At 38.0% G+C, this 26,871-nt stretch overlaps 1 pseudogene; it reads right to left on the minus strand.

The window, feature by feature from the left end:
• Nucleotides 1-24,946: 24,946 nt before the first annotated feature.
• On the minus strand, nucleotides 24,947-26,332 carry LOC131155008 (UDP-glycosyltransferase 79B6-like; annotated as a pseudogene).
• Between the last annotated feature and the right edge of the window lie 539 nt (nucleotides 26,333-26,871).

The raw sequence follows: 26,871 nt of genomic DNA on the forward strand, positions 1-26,871 counted from the left end.
TAAAACTTTAAGTCCTAATTTAAAAATGGCACAACCACACAAACACAAGTTTGGAGATATACAGATTTCAGTATTACACAACCTAATATGTAACGACCCCAAAATTATTACCATTTTTTTTCTATTTATATATATCTTGCAACAATGTAATATTACTTTGATAACTATAATATTATCCACTATAACGTCTCAGACCTCGAGTGGTACCAAGAATACTTGTTTACAAAACATACGACCTATGCAGCGGAAAACATAAAAATACATTAGCCTTATTTACAACACCAGAGTTTTAATATTTCCCAAAACATACAAATACATCTCCTAGAAAATCTACAAAAACTCCTAGGGACTACTCAAAATACATCTCCTAATATAACATTTACCCTTCAACGAGCGTAGTACTAAAGTCCCCTCCATCTTGGAGCTCGCTCCGCACACCTATCTGGATCACCTAAAATGTTTGGAATTCTGGGATGAGACACCTCTCACTAAGACGACATAAGTTACTACCAGTGTGTGGCAAATGAGTTTTCCATACATAACATAATTATAAATTCAACTGTAACTGTGATAGCATTTCAATGTAAAACATATCATAACTCTCACACACACACACACACAATTATTTATAAGCAAAAGTTTCCGAGGATAGGGGAGATTACACGCCCATACATGTAGCTCCCCTCTGGTCTAATACGTTATGTAACCTAATATGACTACATCTGATACCTATCAGGGTATTCGCCTTTCTCAGCAAGCACTCGGGTGGGGAGTTTACTTCGACCCAAATACATATAATACTACTATACATATATAACTGTGAAAACTTCCCTGGATGGATAACTGTATGCATGAATTGACCCCGAATGCTCAGGTTGTGTGGCCTATGGGCTGGACTTAACTTTGACTGGCCTACCAGGCTAAGTCAAACTATAAACCTCAATAGTATGACTTGCCCCCTCAACTTGGTCCTGACTGCTAGGGAGCTTCGTCTCTCATCTAGGCACATTCGACTGTCATTCCAAACTCTATCTGAGATGTGTGGTTGCACTATCTATACTGTATTAGTTACGATACCGTGCTCGATAATCTGTTCTGGTCCATCAGGGATCTAATACTATATAATACTATGTCTGTATAATATTGTTTTACCATGATTCTGTATAAACTGAAATAACCATAACTCTGTAATAATTGTAAATCATAGTGCTCTGTAATAACTGTGTATCATGGTTCTGTAAAAAGTTGTATATAATCATGGTTATCTGAAAAACTGTATATAATCATGGTTTTGTGAAAACTTGTATAAATCGCTGTATTAAATCTCTGTACTATATCTGCTATTTCTCATGCCACACAATTTAAATGAAACTCTTTTACTATAATTTGTACGGGAAAAACTATATTTTCTTGCTATATAAAAATGATATACATCATTTGTAAAACTTTCCTGTATCCAAAAATTTATGAATTTTCACAAATATATATATAACAGATGTAAAATTCAAATCCCATACTCTAGATTTTATATTCTGTAATATGTAAATTATATGCTAAAATCCTATAAACACATGTTATGCTTTAATTGATAAAATTCCAGAAATTGACTAGCTTAACTTATTCTCCTTACCTGATTATTGAGAGGCCTACTATAAATCTCCATACTCACGCCTGCAGAGTTCAGAACTCAAAAACCATGAAATCATGTATTTCCCCAAAATAATATCACATTCACATTTTCCTGGACCCACATACTCTATTTTATCAATGAAATCCAAAAAATTTAAATATTTATCACCTTTACCTCATTCCCTAAGGAAATGCCCACAGGAACCCTAAACTTATGCTCGCGGCGTTCACACCAAATCCTTGTATACCACAAATCCCAATTAATCAGTTCAACCCCTGAATTATATTCATATTCGCATTCCTAGGCCTATACACTTATTAAATCAATTAAACCACAAATCAACATCATAAACAACTTCCTTACCTTAGTTTGGGATGGTGCATGGGATCCTCCAAACATAATTATGCTCCAGTCAAACTGATGAGGATCACCACTAGGCCTTAAATACGGAGTCTGATCGTTGATGGGGTGAGTTTAGAGTGAGAAAATGAGGAGAGAGAGAGAGAGAGAGAGAGAGAGAGAGAGAGAGAGAGAGAGAGAGAGAGAGAGAGAGTGAGGGTTTTGAATTTTTTTACAAGAAAATGACATGCAGCCCTTTTATAGATTTCTGTCCTAGGCAAAAACTGTCAACGGTTTTCTAAGGCTCCCAAAAAATCGTCGCCAATTTTGTCTTTAACCAAACCAGTTTCACTGTTTACCCTTTTACCCGGCTGTGGTAACTATATAATTGTCAATGGTTTTCTTTGCACTCCAGAAAATCGTCGCCAATTTTATCCTCACCAAACCATTTTCCTCCTTTTCTTTGTTTTTCTTATTATTTCTATTTTTCCGCATCTCTTCATTCTCCCCTCCTTATAAAATTTCATCCTCGAAATTTTACTATTTATGTTATATATATCAATCTCTGAGGAAAACATGTTGCAATTTTATTAATTATTCTCACTTATACCAGAGGAATACCGTGGTTACAAGGAAAAGTTCTGAGAGATTACAATAATTTAAAGAAAAAGAAAACTCTCCCAAAACTATTTATAACCTAAATGAAAAATACTACCTATCCTACTTTACACTATAAAAATCAAAATACATACACTATCATTTACATTTTCTTTTACTAGCTCAGCTCTGAGCTCCATTGAATAGATGTGGATAATGCTGGCGCATTTGTTCCTCTAAGTCCCACGAAACCTCCTCGACAGCATGGTTGTGCCATAAAACCTTTACCAGTGGAATCCTCTTTGAATGCAATTCTTGTTCTTTCCAATCCAAAATTTGCAATGACTTTTCTTCATAAGACAAAGTATCACCAAACTCTAGTGCCTCATAACTGATTACATGGGAGGGATTTGGGACGTATTTCCTCAACATGAATACATGAAATACGTCATGGATCTTAGATAGAACTGATGCTAGGGCTAATTAGTAGGCAACTAGACCCACTCTTTCAAGTATCTCAAATGGTCCAATGTACCTAGGGCTCAGCTTACCCTTCCTCTCGAACCTCATCACCCCTTTCATTGGTGCAATTTTTAGAATTACTTGATCTCCTGCCCCAAATTTCAACTCTCGCCGATGAGTATCTACATAACTTTTCTACCGACTTTGAGCTATTTAAGTTCTATCTCTGATGAATTTGATTTTCTCTAAAGTTTGTTGAACCATCTCTGGCCCTAAAACTTGTCTCTCACCAGTTTCATCGCAATATAACGAGAATCGGCACCTCCTCCCATATAACGCCTCATATGGTGTCATCCCAATGCTGGTCTAGTAGTTTTTATTATAAGAAAATTTGACTAGTGGCATATACCGGATCCACCTACCACCAAAATCTAATAGATAGGCTTGCAACATATCCTCCAGTATTTGAATAGTCCTCTCCGTCTATCCATCGGTCTGAGGATGAAAGGTTGTACTGAATGTCAGTTGTGTACCTATGGCTCTTTGCAAACTTTTCCAAAACTGCGATGTGAACTGTGTGTTTTGGTCAGAGATGATGAACACAGACACTCCACGTAGTCTCACTATCTCCTGTATATATGTCTTTTCCAACCTACTCATGGAGTAGCCAACTCTAATGGGAAGAAAGTGAGTATTCTTTTTCAACCAATCTACGACTACCCAGATAGCACCCTGACCAGGAAGTGCTAGCGGCAATCCTATAACAAAATCCATAGATATATGTTCCTACTTCCACTCAGGAATGTGGAGTGGCTGTAATTGTGCCGTCGGTCTTTGGTGCTTATCTTTTACCTGCTAGCACGTCAAACACTGCTCTATGTACTCAGTTATCTCTTTCTTCATATTGCTCCACCAAAAGGATTCTCGAAGATCCATGTGCATTTTAGTGCTTCCTGGGTGCATTGTATACAAGGATCGATGCGCCTCCTCAAAGATGGTTCTTTTAATTTCAATATCTGTAGGTATGCATAGTCTGGTACCAAACCTTAGAGCACCATCATCTGAAATAGTAAAATTGGCTCCTTGTCCACTCTGTACTTTATCTCTGATATCTACTAATTCTGTATCTTGCATTTGAGCAATCTTAATTTTCTCCAGCAAAGTTGGCTGAAGTACCAGGCCAGCAATAAATGTCTGGTGATATCCCTCTACCAGCTCTACCCCAAGCCTTTCCAAGTCCATTCTGATTTGATGCTGCATCACCATTGCTGACATAAAGGCATTCCCTAATTTTTGACTCAAGGCATCAGCTACCACGGTTGCTTTCCTAGGGTGGTAACTAATGGTACAGTCGTAATCTTTAATTAACTCCAACCATCTCCTTTGCCTCATATTCAACTCTTTCAGTGTGAAGAAATATTTCAAGCTCTTATAATCTCAAATTTTCTCACATTTCCCACCATACAGATAATGCCTCCAGATCTTTAAGACGTACACCACTGCAACCAACTCTAAATCATGCGTCGAATAATTCTTTTCATATTCCTTGAGTTGCTGAGAAGTGTATGCCACAACTTTTCCTTGTTGTATCAATACACACCAAAGTCCTCTTAGCTACGGTATCGTGCTCTGCTATCTGATCTGTAATGGTCCATCAGGGTCTGATACTATATCTATATATAATACTCTGGTATATACATGTATTTTACTCTTTACCATGATTATGTTTCTGTTGTAATAGCCATAAAACTGTAATAATTATTTTGTATAAAGTGTACTGTCTGTTTTGAACATAAACTATAATAACTGATCTATAAAACTGTTTAACTGACTGTTATGGCCCTGAGATCTGTATATAACATGCTCACTATAAAACTGTATATTATGCTATCTAGTAAACCATGTTAAACTGTGTAAATACATAATTCTGTAAAATATTAGATAACTGTATCTCTGAAATAAATACTGTATACTCTGCTCTATAAATGACTGTGTATCATAATTCTATAAAAATTGTATAAAATCAGTGATGTACTCATATTACTCATGCCACACAATAATTGATAACTCATCAGATATAATTTGCAAAACTATATAATATTTGTTTTGAAAAACACCCATAAACTTGTACTATATTTACTAATACAATTTTAATTTATATGGCATAGCATATTTCCCTTAACTAATTGGCAGGGAGGCTTGCCTCCAACTTTAATCTCATGCTCACGGCATACTATTTCCAAAATCCTGAATTAATACATATATACATATTTCCAATAAATCAACTATATTTCTCTGACCATACATACTATAATTTTCTAAACTATAATTTACCTTGCTCCTAGAATATTTTACTAGGGTCCCAAAAACACCCTAGTCCTGAAAATATAATACCCTGATTTTATTTCACAAAACTTCAGTATATTCTCATATAATACAAAAGTTAGGTTCAAATGAAATTGGTAATACTGGAAATACTCAAATAATCAACTTACCCTAGTTTTGGGATAGTTCCCAAACTTCTCAAATCAATATTTCGCTCTGGTTATGCTGTAGAGAATCTCCCCAGGATCACCGCGGTTGCTTCTGATAATTGAACTGGGGAGAGATGGAGCCGAAAACCTAGAGAGAAGTTAGAGAAACCTATTTCTAGAGCGATAAAATAAGAGAGAGAGAGAGAGAGAGAGAGAGAGAGAGAGAGAGAGAGAGAGAAATTCTTTCGCTGAAAATCCGTTTTGGCTATATATATATATATAGAAAGTGTTGTCCACGTGGACTCATCGACGAGACACATCGCCTCATTGACGAATCAATGAAGGGATCTCATCAACGATGAACGTCTCCTCGTCGACGAGTTTCAGACCCTAGAATAGGCCAATTGGTAATTTTTTGTCGACGATACGTGTGTCCCCGTCGATGAGCCCAAGAGTCTACTCATCGAAGAGCATTTCTACACTCGTCGACAAGGCCCTGCTGCACCTTCTTATAAAAATTCCTTTTTCTCTCATTTCTTTTATTATTTAATTATTATAATTCTTCGGCTCTCTACACTCTGAGTCAACAATGCCACCACCTAAGCGCATATCCCTTGCCTCAGTCCTTTCTCAAAAATGAGGTTTTTAGAGAGAGAGAGAGAGAAGTTTCTATGCTGAAATTCCGGCCAAAAATGAGGTTTTTACCCATTTATACACTGGCCTTCGTTGACAAGCCACATCACCTCATCGACGAGCCACATCACCTCGTCGACGAGGTCATGAAGACAACTTGTCAACGAACTCTCCCCTCGTCGACGAAATTCAGAATCACCTAAAACCTCTCTCGGTATTTTTCTTTTTTTCTTTTCTTTTTATTATTTAAATATTATAAATTCTTTGGGTCATTACATTCTCCCCTCCTTATAAAATTTCATCCTCGAAATTTACTGTTCACGTATTCCCATCATCCCTTAAAAGAAAAGGGTCTACTTATTTTATTACTTACCCTCATTTATGGCAGAGAAATACCGTGGTTACATTCAAAGTCTTGGACGATTATATATACAAAATAAAATTTCTCCCAAAACTGATAGACTACTTACTCACTAAACTTTACATGTATCTGCAAAAGAAATATTACCTATTTACTTACATTTTACTTATCAAATCTCTTAGAATAAATGCGGATACTTCTGCTTCATCTGCTCCTTGGACTCCTAAGAAGCCTCTTCCACTGTATGATTCCTCCACAAAACTTTTACTAAAGGAATCTTCTTGTTACGTAACTCCTGTACTTTCCTATCCAAAATTTGTACTGGTACCTCCTCATACACTAGTGAATCACTGAGCTCTAATTCACCATAACTAATAATATGAGAAGAGTCTGGAATGTATTTCCTCAACATAGATACGTGGAATACATCATTAATTCTGGATAACGCAGGTGGAAAAGCTAGCCTGTAGGCAACCAGCCCCACTTTATCTAGAATCTCAAATGGGCCAATAAACCTAGGGCTAAGTTTACCCTTTCTCCCGAACCTGATAACCCCTTTCAACGGAACTATTTTCAAAAATACATTATCGCCAACTTCAAATTCTAAATTCCTGTGGTGGTTATTAGCATAACTCTTCTGTTGACTCTGAGTTGCATTGATTCTCTCTCTCTGATGAGTTGAACCTTATCACGCACTTGCTGAACAAGCTCTGGTCCCACTACTCGCCGCTCACCCACTTCATCCCAAAATAAAGGAAAACGACATCTCTTACCATAAAGAGCCTCAAATAGTGTCATGCCAATACTGGTTTAATAACTGTTATTATATGCAAACTTTACCAGCAGCATGAACTAAGTCCAACTACCCTCAAAATCCAATACACACGCTCGGAGCATATCCTTTAATATATGTATCGTCCTCTCAATTTTCCCATTTGACTGAGGATGGAATGTCATACTAAACGATAACTGATACCCTAGAGCTTCCTACAAGCTCCTCTAGAAATGTGACATAAAACGCGGGTCTCGATCTGACACGATCGATACTGGCACCCCATGAGAAAGAATTATCTCCTAAATATAGATCTCCACTAAATGGTTGAGGAAGTAGCTGATCTTGATAGGTAGAAAATGGGTAGTCTTAGTCAACTGATCTATTATCACCCAAATCACATTCTGGCTATGCAACACCGTCGGCAGTCCTGACACAAAATCCATAGATATATGATCCCACTTCCACTTTAGGATAAATAATGGTTGTAACTTCCCAGCCAGGCTCTGGTGCTCGGCTTTTATTTGCTGACATGTCAAACACCGAGTTACATACTTAGCAATCTCTTTCTTCATACCACTCCACCAGTACGACTCTCGCAGATCCCTGTACATATTCGTACTACCAGGATGAACTGTATGCAAAGATCTGTGAGCCTCCTTTAGAATGGTCCTCCTAATATTCACATCAGTAGGAACACATAATATGGAATGGAACCAAAAAGCTCCGTTATCTGCAACAGTGAATTCCTCCCTTTGACCACTCTGCACTCTGTCCATCACCTTTGTTAATTCTGGGTCTTCTCTTTGAGCAGCTTTAATCCTCTCATGCAGAGTAGGTTACACTACTAAACTGGTGATACAAGCTTGAGAACCACTCTCAACTAATTCAATTTCGAGTCTCTCCAGATCCATCATGATCGGATACTGGATCTTCATAGCCACTAACACTAATTCCTTAGATTTCATGCTCAACGCATCAGCTACCACGTTTGCCTTTCCCAAGTGATAACTAATGGTGCAATCAAAATATTTAATCAACTCTAACCACCTTCTCTGTCTCATATTCAATTCCTTCTAAGTGAAGAAATACTTTAAACTTTTGTGGTCGGAGAAAATCTCACACTGCTCACCGTACAGGTAATGCCTCCAAATTTTCAATGCGTGTGCCACTGCAGTCAATTCAAGATCATGGGTAAGGTAATTCTTTTCATATTCTTTCAATTTCTTGGAAGCATACGCCACCACCTTGACATGTTGCATCAATACACAACCAAGTCCTTTCAAGGACGCATCACTGTAAATGACATAACCCTCACCCCCTGACAAGATGATCAATACTGGTGCTATAACTAGCCTTTACTTCAATTCTTGAAAACTCTGCTCACAAGCTGTTGTCCCACTCAAATCCGACATTCTTCCTAGTCAGTCGTGTCAAATGCCCTGATAATGCTGAGAATCCCTCAACGAAATGACGGTAATACCTAGCTTGCCCCAAGAAACTCCTGATCTCCTGGACGTTCCTCGATCTAACCCAATTCACTATTGCCTCAATTTTATTGGGATCCATAGAAATACCATATCCCAAGATACATGTCCCAAAAACATGACTTTATCAAGCCAGAAGTCACATTTACTGAACTTAGTGTACAACTTCTTTTCTCGTAGCGTCTGTAAAACCTGCCTCAGATGCGTCTCATGCTCCTCATAACTCCTCGAATAGACTAGTACATCATCAATAAAAACAACGACAAAATGATCTAAATATGGATGAAAAATCCTATTCATCAAATCCATAAATATAGCAAAAGCATTCGTCAGACCAAATGGCATAACAAGAAACACATAATGCCCGTACTTGGTCCTGAAGGTCGTCTTTAAAACATCTTCTGCTTTCACTTTTACCTAGTGATAGCTAGATCTAAGATCAATCTTCGAATAAACCCGTGTACCCTAGAGCTGGTCAAACAAATCATCTATACGGGGTAGAGGATATTTATTCTTGATTGTTACTTTATTAATCTCCCTGTAATCTATGCACATCCTCATAGACCCTTCTTTCTTCTTTACAAGTAGAACTGGAGCTCCTCACGGAGATACACTAGGTTGTATGAAGCCCTGATCCAACAAATCTTGCAGCTGATTCTTTAATTCTGCTAACTCCGCTGGCGCCATCTGGTAAGATACTTTAGAAATCGGCGTTGTACCTGGAAGTAGATCAATAGGGAAATCTACCTCATGATCGAGTGGCAAGCCTGGTAACTCATCTGGGAATACATCTGTAACTCTTTTACTACAGGTGTGCTAGCAAGTTTTGATTCATTCTCTAACATCTCCTTCACAACTGCCACCAACCCCTAACAACCACTCAGCAGTAGTCTCCTGACCTAGAAAGCTGAAACTAGTTAAGGTGGGGATTGCATTCGTGACCCTATGAACTTAAATTCTGCTCGTCCCGGAGGTCTGAATATCACTTCTCATGAATGGCAATCTATGCTGGAAAAATTAGCTGCTAGCCAATCCATGCCGAAGATTACATCAAATCCATGCATATCTAGCACTATCAAATCAGTAGACAGAATTTTCCCTTGAATATCAACTGAACAATCCCGGAGTATCCTACTACATCTCACTGTTGACCCCACCGGTGTAGATACCAACAACTTAGTGTCTAACAACTGTGTTTCTGCCCCACAAAGTCTAGTGCACTCTGAAGTCACAAACAAGTGTTTGGCTCCTGAATCAAACAATGCAATAACTTTAAAAGAAAGCATACTAACAATACCTATCACCACGTCACCCACCATCTCAGCATCACCCGACTTCAGAGCAAACACACTGGCTAGAGTCGTATTCTTCTGTTGACCCCCACGTAGCACCTGATAACCTCCCTGGTATGGTCTAGGAGTATGAGCTACATCTGGTGGTATAGGGCAGTCTTTCACCATATGTCCCGGTCTTCCACAGCGATAGCAGACCACCCCACCTGCTCGACATTCTCCCCAATGTCTCCTACCACAAATCTGATAGACAGGAGGACCCTGTACTGCCTAAACGTAGCGTCCTCTGGTCTCTTGCCTCCGTCTTCTGCCATGATTTCCTCTCTTTCACTGATTTTATCTAGGACCCTACTGGTAGCCTGAAGATGCAGATCTCTTTTTATGTCCCTGCTCCTCTGCATCCAGATGCTCACCAACCTCTGCCAAGGCTACTCTGTCAACTAAGTCAGCAAAATCCTGGATCCGCAGCTCTACTACCTACTTGAAGACACTCCTCCTCAAACCTTTCTCAAACTACCTCACCTTTTTCGCCTCATTAGGGACAATATATGGAGCGAAGTGAGAGAGCTCGATGAAACGCACTGTATACTGCTAGACTGATAACTGTCTCTGTTTCAGACTCAGGAACTCTTCCACTTTAGCCTCCCTAACAGTAGCTAAAAAATATCTATCAAAGAACAATCCCTTAGACCGATCCTAAGTCATGGTTATCGGCGTAGTCCTCTACTGCTCTAGAAGCCTCACAGCAACCCACCACCTCTCAGCCTCTCCTGTCAGTCTATAGGTGGCAAAGGGGACCCTCTGTTCCTCAGTACACTGCAACATAACTAAGACTTTCTCAATCTCCTACATCCAGTTCTCAGTGGTTGCAGGATCAACTCCCCCCGAAAAGGTCGGGGATTCATCTTTGTAAACTTCTCGATAGTGCACCAATGGCCAACCGACGGACCACCCTGCTTCCTCGAGCTCCTAGCGATCTCAGCCATAACCTATTGAGCCACGCTACACAATACTGCATTAGAGTTTGTCCTGCCTACACCTGATGGCCCTGCTCCATCACTACCACTCGCATGGGCACTACCTCCTCCTAGATCAATCCTAAAAATAACAATTGCAACTTAGTAATCCTATACTTATATTTTACCCGCTAAACTTAACCTCCAATCACAACACTGTCAGCTCATTTCTGACCCCAGTCCTACATTCTAGGAACATAACCCGTCAATAGTTTACTATGATTTTCCTGAAATCGTCACCCGAGGAAAAACATAGAAACCACCACGGAAGTCCTGCCTCTAGACTGTAGAACAAATACTTAAATCATTTCCTATACTCTAGTATCGTTTTCCCTGCACTCTAAAGTCTACAAAACCTAGCAACCTAGGCTCTGATACCAAACCGTAACAACCTGTTTAATTTTCACATATTTTTTTTTATTTTAAATAATAAAATATAATATCAACATATCAAATCCAGTAGGTCATAATCAACCTAAACCCGTGGGTACCAGGGACATACTAGAAACACAATACAGAAGCCTAAGCTGCTAGAAACATAAAATCATAATACCATAAATACATAATCATCCATTTCAATACCAGAGTTCTATATCCATTACATTTATATACACATCCCAAAAGAAAGTTCTAGGGACATTTCGCACAAATATCTATTCGTTTCCACCAAAACTTACCCTTTAGAGAGGGCAGATCAACAGTATTATATTAGCGAAGCTTTAACCGCTCTCCTTTCAGGGGCTACTAAAATTTCATGTAATTCCGGGTGAGACACCTCTTAGTAAGGGAAATAAACTAATACTATGTGTGTGACAACATGGGTATTTTTGTGTTCTATATAAAATCATACATAAACATATCAGTATAATTGTCTATATCATATCTAGGAAACATATATTCTCATATCATGGCAAAACAAATAAAATTTTCATAAACATAATTCATCTTATATAATATAATATGAAAACAACTATGGTAGGTTAGCTGGTTGTTGTCATGTATTACCCTCACATGATTGGGTTGTGTGGTCTGAAGGCGGGACCTGATAATAGTTGATCGACCACTGCCAAGTCAAAAGTACAGTTTGTAAGTCCGATGGATCTACCAGACCTGGTTCGTACACGAGGGGCGCTCACACTTCTTAAAACCACATCAACCATCCAACCTCACGCCACTCCGTACAACAGTGTTAACATAAATATCAAGATGAATCATGAACACATAGCATTGATATCGTGCAAGTGTTAGCCCAAATCAAGCCAACCAGGTTCTGATAACATATAGCATATAACCAAACTGTGATACATGGATATTTTATACTATTAATTGTCAAATCAATATCATCACATCATTTTGCATATTTATATATATCATAAAAATCATCGGTCCGTATGCCGGTATTTCATATTTTACCATAGCTCAAAATTTTCCAAAGAAGAGAGATATGTAATAACCTAAATTTTTTTTAAAAAAATAATTAATTAAAATTATTAATCAATTAATTAGTTAAACATTATTAAATTAATGTATTAAGTAAACAAATAAAAAGAAATAGTATGAAAAAAAAATTAAGACTAATTATTAATTAAATATTATTGAAATAAATAAATAAATAAATAAAAAGAAATAGTAAAAAAAATTGAAATAAAGATATATAAATATATATAAGTTTATTGTATAATATAAGTTAAAGTAAATATATATATAATATTGAAATAATATATATTAAATGAAATATGATGGATTGGATTTCAATTTGAAATCCAATTCCATCTTTCATCTTCTTCAGCGTCTGCAACTCTCTCACGTTCTCTCATATCTCCATCTCACTTCTTCGTCCTCCTTCTCTCTCTCTTCGATTTCGTCGACCTAACAAATGTCGATAAAAAAACGGAAGGTGTCATTGGATTTCTAACTCCACCACCGATATTTCTACTGAGTGGACTTGTCGTGGGAGTGACGTAAGCACCATTCTTGAGGTAAGACAATTTTCCCCTAATTTCTTAATTTCTCGTTAAATCAGTTGTTAAATTGACGATTAGGCACCACCACGGGGTCCTAGTCGTGATCGTCGTTATTTTGACCTGAGTAAATTTTCAATTGGAATTTTCTAGGGCCCACTCCAAAGCGAGAGTGAGATTTGAGAAATTTGGTAATTTGGCTATATTTAAGGGTATAATTATTTATTTGGTATTTAAGGGCCTAGAAAATATAAAATAATATTTTATTTAAGATTGATTTATTGAAATTAGGATTTTTTATTCAGGGTCCGTGTGAGTGCCGCAGGTATTTTTCGGGGTCCTTGTTGGCGTAGTTCAAGAACCAGGTAAGGGGAAAAATATATATTAAATCAGAATTTTTATAAATTTAATGAAAATTAAATTGTATTATATGTACGTGTATATGTTTCGGTATGAGTTTAAAATTTCAACTATTTAAATTATGTTTTTTTCGAGTTTAAGACTGTTTATTAGATATGTATATGCCAAAATGAACTGATAAAAGTGGAAAAATATTTTCAGGATAATTATGTAAGAAATAAAAGGTATTTTCAGTGTATAAATATTAAATGTTGATTGGCTTATTTTATAGGCAGTGTATGAATTTTATTGCTAAATTGTGTGGCATGAGTAAATATAAGTTATGTGCAAATATATGTTAAATGTATGAGATGTAAGTTAAGTAAACAATACATTGAGAGTGAAATATGATATGAACTATGTTGTTTGTGTGTATTAATGCAACCATGTAAATAGCTAAAATATGCTGGGTAAAACAGCTTAAAGATGCTGGGTAAATGTATGACAACTGAAAAATATTAGGTAAAATAGCTGAAAGATGTTGGGTAAATGTATGATAGTTGAAAAATGATGGGTAAAACAACTGAAAGATGCTGGGTATGAAATGAAATGAAATGAAAATGGAAATGAATGAAATGGAAATGAAATGTGAAATGTGAACATCGTAAAATGGGAAAGAGTCACGTAAAGTGAAATGAAATGAAAAGTAAAAGATGAGAACATGAATAGTTGAGAGATGTTGAATAATGGCAAACAAAATAATGTATTATGGTATTAGCAGTATTTATGCTAGTAGAACATGTTATGTTTGGGTGAGGCAAACTCTTCGCCTGAGGGCTTGCTGAGAAAGGCGAGTGCACTAGTGGTTTTAGATGTGGCAGTAGCTGCATAACGTACTAGGACAGAGGAAACCTACTTGTATAGGCGGGTAGATTTCCCTATTCTTGGAAGCCTTTGCCGCTAAACTTTTGTATGGACTGTGTGAGTACGAGATTAATTTATCACTTGAGGAGTTACTGAGTAAGATGAGTTTCCTGATATGCTTTAACTGTGACCTTTGGGTTGCCTTATGTATTAGAGTAGAGGGGTACTACTTGTATGGGCGAGTAATCATCCCTATCCTCGAGTAATATCGTGGGTTAAACTTTTGCATGTGTTTGGTTAGGATCTGATAATGATTTCAGAAAATTGTGTTAACGATTTTCAAATATTAAATATTATGTTGTTATATAGACTCATGTTGGCCACACACTGTTTTAAAATATTGTTTCTTCCCTTACTGAAATGTGTCTCACTCGAATATGATTATTTCTTTTTCAGGACATCCTCGAGGTCGGGCTTAAAGAGCTTGAGGGTTTTTAGACTTTTTGAGAAGTATTTAAAGAAAGGGTATATACTGATAATACTTTGGGGAATGTAAATATTTATGTTTTATGTCTTTATGTTTTAAGGCTATTGAGTAAGGAATGATTGTAAAAATATTGAAATGTTTTGGGAGTTATATAGATTTATAGAAATGCAGGTGATGGATGATTACTATGGATTATAGATAGAAATTAGTAAACTCTAGTATTATGGTATTATATGTATGGAGATTATATTTATGTTTTTCACTACGTATATGTTAATTATGGATTATTAGGAATTTTATCAGGTATAACGCACCGGACCCAGGTTTAAGGGTTCGGGATGTTACATTATGGTATTAGAGCAATGTCTAGCTGGAAGAGTGATTAATTTCACATCGTCTGGATGGAAATGTTAGAGTATTAGGTTAGGAATGATTCATACCAGAGTATAGGATTGAGTTGCAATAAGGATAGAGATGAGTAGATTAAGATACCATTAGGAATTCTGAGTTGTGTTTCATAAGCTTGGGGGTAGGAATTCTGAAGAAGTAGCTAGCTTCAGAAAATCATGATAAATCCATCGATGGTGATGTTTCCGAGCAAAGAAATAAGAACTTGGGATTTGAATTCGAAGGTTAGGTTGGTTGATTTAGGGGGAAAAAAATCTTTGAATGAGAATAATTTAGGTGATGTGATTAAATGATTTGTGGTCAAGTTGAATGTTTGATATTTAAATTGAGGTATATGGAAATGTGTGGTATGAGGTTGATTAGTTGATTTCAGAGGTTATGGTATCGGAGGAAATCAGCAAGTACCTCTAGGTGGAGGTGGATTAGCACGAGTGTACTCGTTGATCCTGACTGAGGCAAATATTGCCAAGAGGGCAGGTATAGGTTTATGATTAAGATAATAACGATTTAATTTGGTTATGGATGATTGATTAGTAAAAAAATTTCGAGGATGAAATTTTCTAAAGGGGAGAATAATGTAATAACCCGAAAAAAAATTTTAAAAAATAATTACTTAAAATTATTAATCAATTAATTAGTTAAACATTATTAAATTAATGTATTAAGTAAACAAATAAAAAGAAATAGTATGAAAAAAAATTAAGACTAATTATTAATTAATTAATTAATTAAATATGATTGAATTAATTAAATAAAAAAATTAGTAAAAAAATTGAAATAAAGATATATAAATATATATATATATATATAATATTAAAATAATATATATTAAATGTAATAGGATGAATTGGATTTCAATTTGAAACCCAATTCCATCTTTCATCTTCTTCAACATCTGCAACTCTCTCACATTCTCTCATCTCTCCGTCTCACTCCTCCATCCTCCTCTCTCTCTTCGATTTTGTCAGCCTAATGAGCATCGATTGGAAAACGGAAGGTGTCGTTGGATTTCTAACTCCGCCACCGACATTTCTACTGGAACGGATTTGTCGTGGGAGTGACGTAAGCACTATTCATAGGGTAACGTAACCTTCCCCTAATTTCTCAATTTCTCGTTAAATCTATTGTTAAATCGACGATCAGGCGCCACCATGGGGTCCTAGTCGTGATCGTCATCATTTTGACATGAGTAAATTTTCAATTGAAATTTTCTAGGTCCCACTCCAAAGCGAGAGTGAGATTTGGGAAATTTGGTAATTTGACTATATTTATGGGTATAATTATTTATAAGGGTCTAGGAAATATTAAAATAATATTTTATATAAGATTGATTTAATGGAATTAGGATTTTTGATTCAGGGTCTGGGTGAGCGCCGCATGTTATTTTCGGGATCCCTGTTGGCGTAGTTTAAGAAACCAAGTATGGGGAAAAATATATATTAAATCAAAATTTTTAGAAACTTAATGAAAAAATAATATGTGTTATTTGTACGTTTATATGTTTCGGTATAGGTTTAAAATGTCAACTGTTTAAATTATGTTTTTTCGAGTTTAGGGTTGTTTATTAGATATGTATATGCCAAAATGAATTGATGAAAGTGAAAAAATATTTTCAGGATAATTATGTAAGAAATAAAAGGTATTTTCAGTATATAAACATTAAATGTTGGTTGACTTATTTTACAGGCAGTGTATGAATTTTATTACTAAATTGTGTGACATGAGTAAATGTAAGTTCTGTGCAAATATATGTTAAATATATAAGATGCAGGTTAAGTAAGTAATACATTGAGAATGAAATATGATATGAACTATGTTGTTTGTGTGTGTTAATGCAACCATGTAAATAACTGAAATATACTGGGTAAAACAGTTAAAAGATGTTGGGTAAATGTATGACAGTTGAAAAATATTGGGTAAAATAGTTAAAAGATGCTGGGTAAAACAGCTGAAAGGTGATGGGTGAAACAGTTGAAAGATGTTGGGTAAATGTATGACAGCTGAAAAATGTTTGGTAAAATAGCTGAAAGATACTGGGTATGAAATGAAATGAAATGAAAATGGAAATGAATGAAATAAAAATGAAATATGAAATGTGAACAATGTAAAATGGGAAAGATTCACGTAAAGTGAAATGAAATGAAAAGTGAAAGGTGGGAACATGAATAGTTAAAAGATGCAGAATAATGGCATACAAAATAATGTATTATGGTATTAGCAATATTTATGCTAGTTGAACATATTATGTTTGGGTGAGGCAAACTGATTACGCATCGAAACTGCGTAATTGGACGTTTAACCCGGGCTTTACCATTTATATTTTTAATTAAATGTCCAAAATTATCCAATATTTTAATAAAGTGTCAAAATTATCATTCTTGAAATTTATTGCACTATTTACGAAGTTTCGGTATTTTTTTGTCGCAGGAAAATTCCCGGGAATTAAAACAGATTCCTGTTCGTATTTCATGCATAACTTTTCCGTCCGAGCTCCAATTGAGACGATTCAAATTTCTGGAGAAAGAGAAAAGGATCATCTACAACTTTCATGTTTTGAGTTTTGTGAGATACGGGCTCCAAAAGAGTATAATTTGTAACGAACAGAGAACAAATGAAATGAAAAAAAATTAAAAAATTGGATAGTTGATGTGACCCAGCCATGCATAGCCGGGTCAGGTTGGCTAATAGGGTACGGTTTTTTTTTTTTCTCTTTTTAAACCCTTCCTTCACAGCAGCCTCTGCGGTCACGCTCCTCTGTTCTTCTTCTTCTTCTTCTTCTCCTTCTTCTTCTTCTTCTTTTTCTCTTCTCCTTACTTTTCTTTGCTGTTCCTGTCTTCTCTTTTGGTATTTTCTTTTAGCCTTTCTATCTTCCTTTATTTCTCTTCTTCTTTTTCCTTTTTCTTCTTCCTCTTTTCCCATCTTCTTCCTCCTCTGTTTTCCTGCTAAAACTCCCTCTGCTCTAGCCAAACCCGAGAGCCTTCCCTGCTGTCCCCTGCTAGTCCACCCGAGCACACCAGCTGCTGCAACCCTTGCTGCCACACACCACACACAGCAACAGTAGCCGCGGCTGCACAACAACACGGCCACATCAACACCAGCACAACAGCAGCACAGCCCCCTGTTCCAACAGCTCTCCACTCTCCAGACCAGCAAACACAGCAGCCGTGTGTCTCTGCAACTCCAACAACTCCAGCCGTGGCAGCCCCTGTTCCAGCAGCTATACATATCTCTCTATTTCTTTTTTCTCTTTCTTTTATTGTTGATTGCAGCAAAATAACTCCTTTCTTCTTATTTAGTTAGTTAGTAGAGTTTTGAAAACCTTATTTTGAATGGTTGTTAAGTAATTTTTAAATTGTTTGAGTGAAGTTTAATTTTGATTTTTGTTTTATGTTTATGTTCTCTTAATTAATGTTGTCATTAGGTTGAAAGAATTTGATTTAGTTTCTTTTATTTGTTTATTGTTCCTTCAATTTAAATTCCATTTTATTTCTAACTAAATAATTAAATGAAAAGAGAAAATATAAAAAGAAAAAAAAGAGTGTTTTTGTTTTGAAGTTGTTTTTTTTTTTTAAATTTAGTCTTTTTACCGAAGCGTGGTTTAGTTAGGGTCGGTTTGAGCAAAAACTCATGTTTTTATTATATTTTGTCATTGTTTGGTGCTTTAAATTCTCGTTAAATTTGTGTTTGCGTTTAAAATATGATGCTTGATTTAATTTTCGTAGTTTTGTTAAAGGTTCGATTTTAGTATGTGCGTTTGTGTCTAATTGAGTTTCCATTATGTTCTTTAATTCCATGATTAATGTTACCATTTTTAATGAGCGCGTGTTTCGATGTTCCCTTAGGTAGATTAGAGTTTCCATTCCTACGTACTCTTTAAATTGAAGCATGCTAGTTTTAGGATTTTAATTTAAGTTTTTGTTTAACTCTCCAAAATTCTGAAAAACCCCAAATCTGAACCAAGTTCAGTGCATTTTTGTTTTCGATTGGACGAACGTAAAATCTGAGATTAAAACGCATTCCCTGAGGAGACGATCTAGCCCTTGGGTTTAATATTACACGACAAAACTCCTATACTTGGGATAGCTTCCGAGCTGCTCATTTTTTGAGTGAGTCACAAACTCTTCGCCTGAGGGCTTATTGAGAAAGGCGAGTGCACTAGTGGCTTTAGATGTGCCAGTAGCTACATAACGTACTAGGGCAGAGGGAACCTAAATGTATGGGCGGGTAGATTTCTCTATTTTTGGAAGCCTCTACGGGTAAACTTTTGTATGAACTGTGTGAGTACGAGATTAATTTATCACTTGAGAGCTTACCGAATATGTAAGAACCCAAAAAATATAAAGGGATTTCTACAGATTTTGTCGACGAAGCCAGATTTCATCGACGAAGGCAGTAGAATTTCATCGACGAAATTCAGAGGTTCGTCAATGAAGAGAAGCCGAGAGGTCTGGAAAATTCTAAATATCAGACTTCGTCGACGAGGCTACCGACATCCGCGACAAAATTCTTGATTTTTCGTCGACGGAAGGTACTTTTTGTCGATGAAAACCGGGCGAGTCAAAGGCCTAAAAAGGGGATATTTGGGTTTTCTTCTTCACTAAGCTTCTCTCTATCTCTCTCCTCGCTCGCTCTCTTTCTTTCTACTCTCTTTCTCTCTCTCTCTCTCTCTCTAGATTTCCTCGACGGTCATTGGTAGAATCGAAAATCCGAGGTTACCATGAGGATCATGGAAGGATTTTCTACAACTTCTATGGATCGGAATCTTGGTTCGAGCGTTTTCGGGTTTCAGGACAAAATCGAGGTAAGACTCGACTTTCATTTCTAATTCGGTATGTGTAGTAGTATGGATCGTAAGAATGTTTAGTATTGTGGTTTGTAGATTTCGGAGTCTCGGTTCGTAGTTTTGAGGGCTGTAGAGTTCGTGGTTTGGTTTCAGGTTGAGGCAATGGGATTCTGTTTATATCAGTTCATTTTCGAAATCAGGATCGGTAAGCCTATAGGCTACGATCGTATGTATGTTTTGACTACCTATTTGGGGAAACCTATTGGATAAAAACATGGGATTTTCGGGTAGCATCTCTTATTTGATTGGAAAACCATTTATATTGTTTAAACTGTATTATTGAGGTGACCGTAATCCATATTTGCATAAACTGTATACTTGAAATTGTAAATGATATGATTTGCCGTAAACCAAATAAGTGTGGTACGTGTGTATGTATGTAAATGTTCCAGGTATTTGTGAAAAATAGTTATGTGGCAGCTTATTACCGTATGCTGAAATGTATAGGGACGTGAGTTCCACAGTGATTCCAAGTTTTGTGAAAATCGGCTAGGGGCGGTTAACTACCGTACGCTAAGACGGCTAGGGGCGGCTAACTAGCATACGCCATAACATATAGGGGCGGCTAACTACCATACACTGTAACAACTAGAGGCGGCTAACTACCGTACGCTGTGCCCTGTAATGGCTAACTACCGTGGGCAAGAGTGGCCGGCTCTATATTTGGGGTGCGAAATATCACCAGTATGATTCAGCTGGTCACTGAATGTGCAACGGACCACAGTGGGCCTAGGTTGACGCAGTGTGGTTTGCACATGGTAACGTAATTGGGGTTAGACCAGGTGACCTTGTGTAGTTGCATATGTAGCAATGGATTCACTATTGGGTCTGAGTCAGAAACCTTCGTAGTTTAATGTGTTGGAACGTAATCGCTGTGAGACTTGGTGACTTGTGCAGTTGTGAGTAGTGTGACGACACTGACCATATGTATGTATGTATGTATTTGAGTATCGTATGAACTGGAATGGATTTTGTGGAAATACTGGAACTGTATGGAACTTGTTTTGAAACTGTACGTATGTGTTTCAAACTGTATCGTATGTATGTGTTATGAAGTATGAAAATGACACTGGTATGCCACACATTGATATAACCTGTTTTCTCCCTTACTGAGAGGTGTCTCACCCCGAATATATATACAAATGTCTTTTTTCAGGTCCTTTGGGTAGCCGAAACTAGCATCCTAGCATCTAGAAGTAGGGGGTGTGTTTAGCTACTGTTAGTACCTGATAGGTACGAATTTTGTAACCGGGTTGTCCTAATGGATTTTGTAGACACCCGTGGTATGTATAGTATTTATAGGTATGTTTAACCCTGTATGGTATAGACTCTGGTATGGTACAGTTTGATGTAAAGAAAGACCATATTCCACTGCGTATATTGATGAGTATGGACATGTATTGTATGTATGTATATAGGGCATCCGTTACCCCACGGGGTTGGACCCTCTTGTATATGGTATCATGTATGTTTTATATTGATACAGAGACAGGTTAGGTTACTTAATTCACCCCTGGGTCCCATTTCGGGGTTCGGGGCATGACAGAATAAGGTGAGTGCCCTGATATTCTTAACTGTGACCTTTGGGTTGCCTAATATATCAAAGCAAAGGGGTGCTACTTGTATGGGCGGGTAATCACCCCTATCCTCGGGTAATCTCGTGGGTTAAATCTTTTGCATGTGTTTGGTTAGGATTAGAGAATGATTTTAGAAATTGTGTTAACGATTTCAAATGTTAAATATTATGTTGTTATATAGACTCATGTTGGCCACACACTGTTTTAATATATTGTTTCTTCCCTTATTGAGATGTGTCTCACCCAAATATGATTATTTCTTTTTCAGGACATCCTCGAGGTCGGGCTTAAAGAGCTCGAGGGTTTTTAGATCTTTTGAGAAATATTTAAAGAAATGGTATATACTGATAATACTTTGGGGAATGTAAATATTTATGTTTTATGTCTTTATGTTTTAAGGCTGTTGAGTAAGGAATGATTGTGAAAATACTGAAATATTTTAAGAGTTATGTAGATTTATGGAAATGCAGGTGATGGATGATTACTATGGATTATAGATAGGAATTAGTAAACTATGGTATTATGGTATTATATGTATGGAGATTATATTTATATTTTCCGCTACGTATATGTTAGTTATGGATTATCAGGGATTTTATCAGGTATAACGCGTCGGACCAGGGTTTAAGGGTTCGAGGTGTTACATTTAACATATCATCATTTTCAGCAGTATTTCCCAAATATAAAACACACACACACACACACACACATATAAATGTATATATTTATTTTCCTGAAATCAGATGCTGTAATAACATACATACATTTCCATAAAATATCTAGCTTAACTTATCCCCTTACCTGATTCTTGAAAAGCCCCTAAGAAAACAGTCTTGCACCCACAGGGTTTCCCGTTCAACACCCTGAAAATGACATTCCCTAGAACTAAATTTTAGTATTTTTATGCGTACTACGCTTTCTACAACTGTCAAATAGCCAAATACTAAGTAGAAAGTCTTACCCTGAATCTGGAATGAATTTCAAACTCATTCCACCAACGATCTGCTCCAGGAAACTTGCAGAGAACTTTCCTAAGAGCATCGTGGTGGCTTCAGATCGTTGATCCAGAGAGAAATGGAGCCGAGATCGAAGAGAGAAGGGTAGGGGAACGTTTTAGAGAGAGAGAGAGAGAGAGAGAGAGAGGAGTTTCTACGTTGAAATTTCGGCCAAAAATGAGGTTTTTATCCATTTATACACTGGCCTTCGTCGACGAGTTATGTCACCTCGTCGACGAGGTCATGAAGACAACTGGTCGACGAACTCTCCCCTCGTCGTCAAAATTTAGAATCACCCAAAACCTCTCTCGGTATTTTCTTATCGACAAATCACACCCTCATCGATGAGCCCAAGTACCACCTCGTTGACGAACGCCTGTTGTGCCCCCCTTTTTAATTTTTCTTTTCTCTTTTCTTTTTATTATTTAAATATTATAAATTCTTTGGGTCACTACATGGAGGATCTGAAAATGTAATAATTCGTTAGGGTGAGACACATCTCAGTAAGAAAGTATAAACTATAACAGTGTGTAGTAGAGAGTTTAATAAATACAAAATATAATCATTTGTTATTCAACATTAGTAGAGGAAGCACATATAAATTACACTCACACATACATAATTATTTATAGTGAAAGTTCCCGAGAATAGGGAAGATTACACGCCCATACATGTACCTTTCCTCTGCTCTAATACCATTACCACTACCAAGGCACTCACCTTACTCAATAAGCTATCAGTTTATGAATATAGGCAATGTCTTCGAGAATAGGGAAAATTACACGCCCATACATGTAACTTCCCTCTGCACTGGTTCCAAACTGAAATTACCAGGGCACTCGTCTTTCTTAGTAAGCCCTCGGGCGGAAAGTTTTACTTTACCATAAATATTCATGCAGTTAAATTCACATACCGTATATCCTATCGGAACAAATTCCACGCCAATTATCCACACAAGAAATAAAGTCCACACAACACTCACATCCACACAGGATTCTATACAAGTTCTTCCCCACCAACCATCACTGTTACACCTTCACAATGACATATTCATAGTATATCAGTAGAACAGCCTCCTCAGGCCTGCAAATGTTCTACCCCAATATATAATGACAATATAACGAACTTCTCATGTCTGCCAACGTTATATCGGGTTACACACAAATAACCACACAAAATAACTCATTCAGACACATAAAATTATTCACCACACAATAATCACAACTAACTGGCATTCAAAACCAATCAATGTTCACAAATAAATTGTATCCACAACCAGCCAATATTCACAAGCAGATGCTATTTATCACCAATCAGTATTGACAGCAGCCAGTATTCGCAACCAGTTAAATTATGAAGAGTTATATTCCTGCCACACGGTTTAAAAGTAATCCATACTGTTGTACACTATTAATAAATAATATAACCTACTCACGTTGAATCATAAACAAAATCATCCTTTTCAAATGCCTAAACTATTCAGAAAATTCTACTATATATAAACGGCCCATTTACTCGAAAAAACCGGTTCAAACTTAATAAAAATCTGTTACAATTAATTGCCCTCACCTACTTTCCCTGAAAATGACTCGAAACCAACAGAAGCCAAAACCCTAGCTTGGTAGATTCGCCATTGAAACCGTTCCGGCAACCCGTGAGAAGAGAGGAAGATGACCGTTGAGCAAAAAAAAAATGGCGTTGGGTGAGCGTAGGAGCAAGGACAAACTACGCGAGGGAAGAGAGAGAGAGAGAGAGAGAGAGAGAGAGAGAGAGAGAGAGAGAGAGAGAGAGAGAGAGAGAGAGAGAGAGAGAGGTTTGAAGGAGAGAGAGTGGGAAATGTTTTCCGCGAAAAAAAAAAATGACCTAAGATGTATATATAAGCAAGCTGCCCCCGCGGAAACCATCAACGGTTTTCCTGCACTTGACAAAACCGTCGAGGATTTGACTGTTAATATGCCTACTGAAGACAAAACCATCGACGGTTTTATGAGAGATCCTTAAACCGTCGACAGTTTTATGCTGAACCAAACCATCTTCATCCTTTTTTTTCTTATTTTTCTTTTCTTTTATTTATTTTCCTTTTCTTTTATTTATTTTTATTTTATTTTCCGGGTGTGGGTTACTCCATCTCCCTTCAGCATATATTTGTTCTTCCAACAAGTATGGCTAGATGCTGCCCCAATCAAACATATGGTCGTGATCCATGGCAGATCCCAAGATCTTGCATGGATATTGCATGTCAATAAGAGAGAGAGAGAGAGAGAGAGAGAGAGAGAGAGAATTCTGATTTAGCGGGCCTGGATTTAGCGTGCATGGCGTACTCATAATGCAAAAACATCACAATCTAATGCTAGCTAGCTGCATCCTAATTCCTATGCTAGCTTCCAATATCCATGCAGCCATGAATTTCTAAACTAGTAGCTTTTGTAGATTTTCAATGAACTCATCTATATAATCACTCATCAACCCTTTACCAACCAATATCTCCTTGGACTTGGCACGGTTCTTCCTCACCATCTTCCCCACCTCGCTATCTCTATCCATAACACTGTTAATGGCACTGCACAAGCTCTCCTTCGAAAACCACCCACTCTCTTCCCTCTCCACCTCCACTGCTACCTTCAACTCTCCCGCCATCAATCTGGCGTTCAAGATCTGGTCACCCAGCTGCGGCACCAACACTATCTCACACTCACTCATAAGAGACTCCCACATCGACCCAAACCCACAGTGGTTCACAAAACACCCAACCGACGGGTGATCCAGTATCGCGGTCTGCTGGACCCACCCACCATGAACCTCTCCTCTTCCTCCCACCCTCTCTCCGAACCCCGCTGGAAACGCTTCTTACACCGTCACAGTCCTGAACGGCGGCTTCACCGCCTCCAAAAACGGCCGCCCGGTTAGCTCAAACCCCAGCAGAAGCTCCTGAAACTGGTCCTTCTCCAGGACAAACTGGCTACCAAATGCGCAGAACAGAACCGAACCCGGTTCGAACCGGCCGAGCCACTCCGCCCAGCGCTCCTCAAGCGGGCCTGTCGACCAGTCCGGCAGAACCGGCCCGGTCAAGAACACCGGCTTCTCGAACTGGTTCCCGATATAGTCACAGAACACCCCTTCGATCTCTCTGCACGTTCTAATGGAGACTGCGTCGCACCGTTTCATGGATGTCGTGATGCGGTTGTAAAAAGTAATCCCGCTTCCGAATTCGGACGTTATGAATGACAGCGCGCGAGCTTCGTGGCTACGCAGGATTACCGAGGAAGAAGGGTAGCCCGGGGGCGGCGCCGCCAGGTCAGCCTCCGTCATCGGCCGGCCGTCGTCCATGCGAACCTTTCGCGCCGGGACGAGGGCGATGGCGATGGACGCCGCGCAGACGACGTTGTAGCAGACAGACTTAATGCCAAGCTCTGAGGCGGACTCGGGGATCCAGTGGGCCATGTCGTAGAAGACGAAGTCGAAGTGGTGGGCGCGGAGGACGGCCTCGACCTGGGGGCGGGTGAGGTCGAGGGAGGTGGCGAGGTGGTGTGTGAGGAAGATGGGGACGTCGGAGGCGGTCTCGGCTCCGGGGGGGAGGCCGTCGACGGAGGGGAGGGTGAGGGGGCGGAAGGTGATGAGGTCGGGGTGGAGGTTGGAGTCTCGGAGCTGAATGAGAGCTTTGGTGGGCAGCAAGAAAGTGGTTTTGTGGCCGCGGCGGGCGAGATTGTTGGCGAGATGAAGGAAAGGGTTCATGTGGCCGAAAGCGAACCATGGGAACATGGCTTCGCGAAAATGTGGGGTGTCCGGCGGCGCCATGGTTTGATCGATATGGTCAGCTGTGTTTTGCTCGGAGAAATTAAAGTGTTAAACGGGTTAGGCGTAGGTGCAGTGTTGGCGAGGGAGCTAGCTCAGGCCGTTTGAGTTCTACGTTGGGTTTGTAGTTTTGAGTTTGGGGTAGATTAATCGGGGCCTAACAATGGGTCAAATTGAAAGCAATGGACGGCCGGGCCCTTATTTTTCTCTTTAGTTGAGATTCAAGAGAGCTCCTAGCTAGCTGGCTAGCTTGATGGAAAAAGCACTTTAAATAGTATTAATTGTTTGTGCTAGAGCACGGGAAGCTAGAGTAAATCCTAGAAGTGTGGCTAGCTTAATTTAGCTATAGCCTCTTGGGAATATTGTTAAAAACAAAATTGCATTTAAACACTACAACTATAAGAGTATTAATATGAATGGTACAAAAACAACTCGTTAGGTCTATGGTATAAGGGTAGATTATGGGTTAGTTATATAGTGTGATGGTAGGACAAATTTAACATAAATGTGATTTCGAAAAAGTACTAGCTAGCTAGCTAACT

This window comes from Malania oleifera, chromosome 1 (assembly GCF_029873635.1).
Source record: "Malania oleifera isolate guangnan ecotype guangnan chromosome 1, ASM2987363v1, whole genome shotgun sequence".
In the NCBI taxonomy this organism is placed as follows: domain Eukaryota; kingdom Viridiplantae; phylum Streptophyta; class Magnoliopsida; order Santalales; family Ximeniaceae; genus Malania; species Malania oleifera.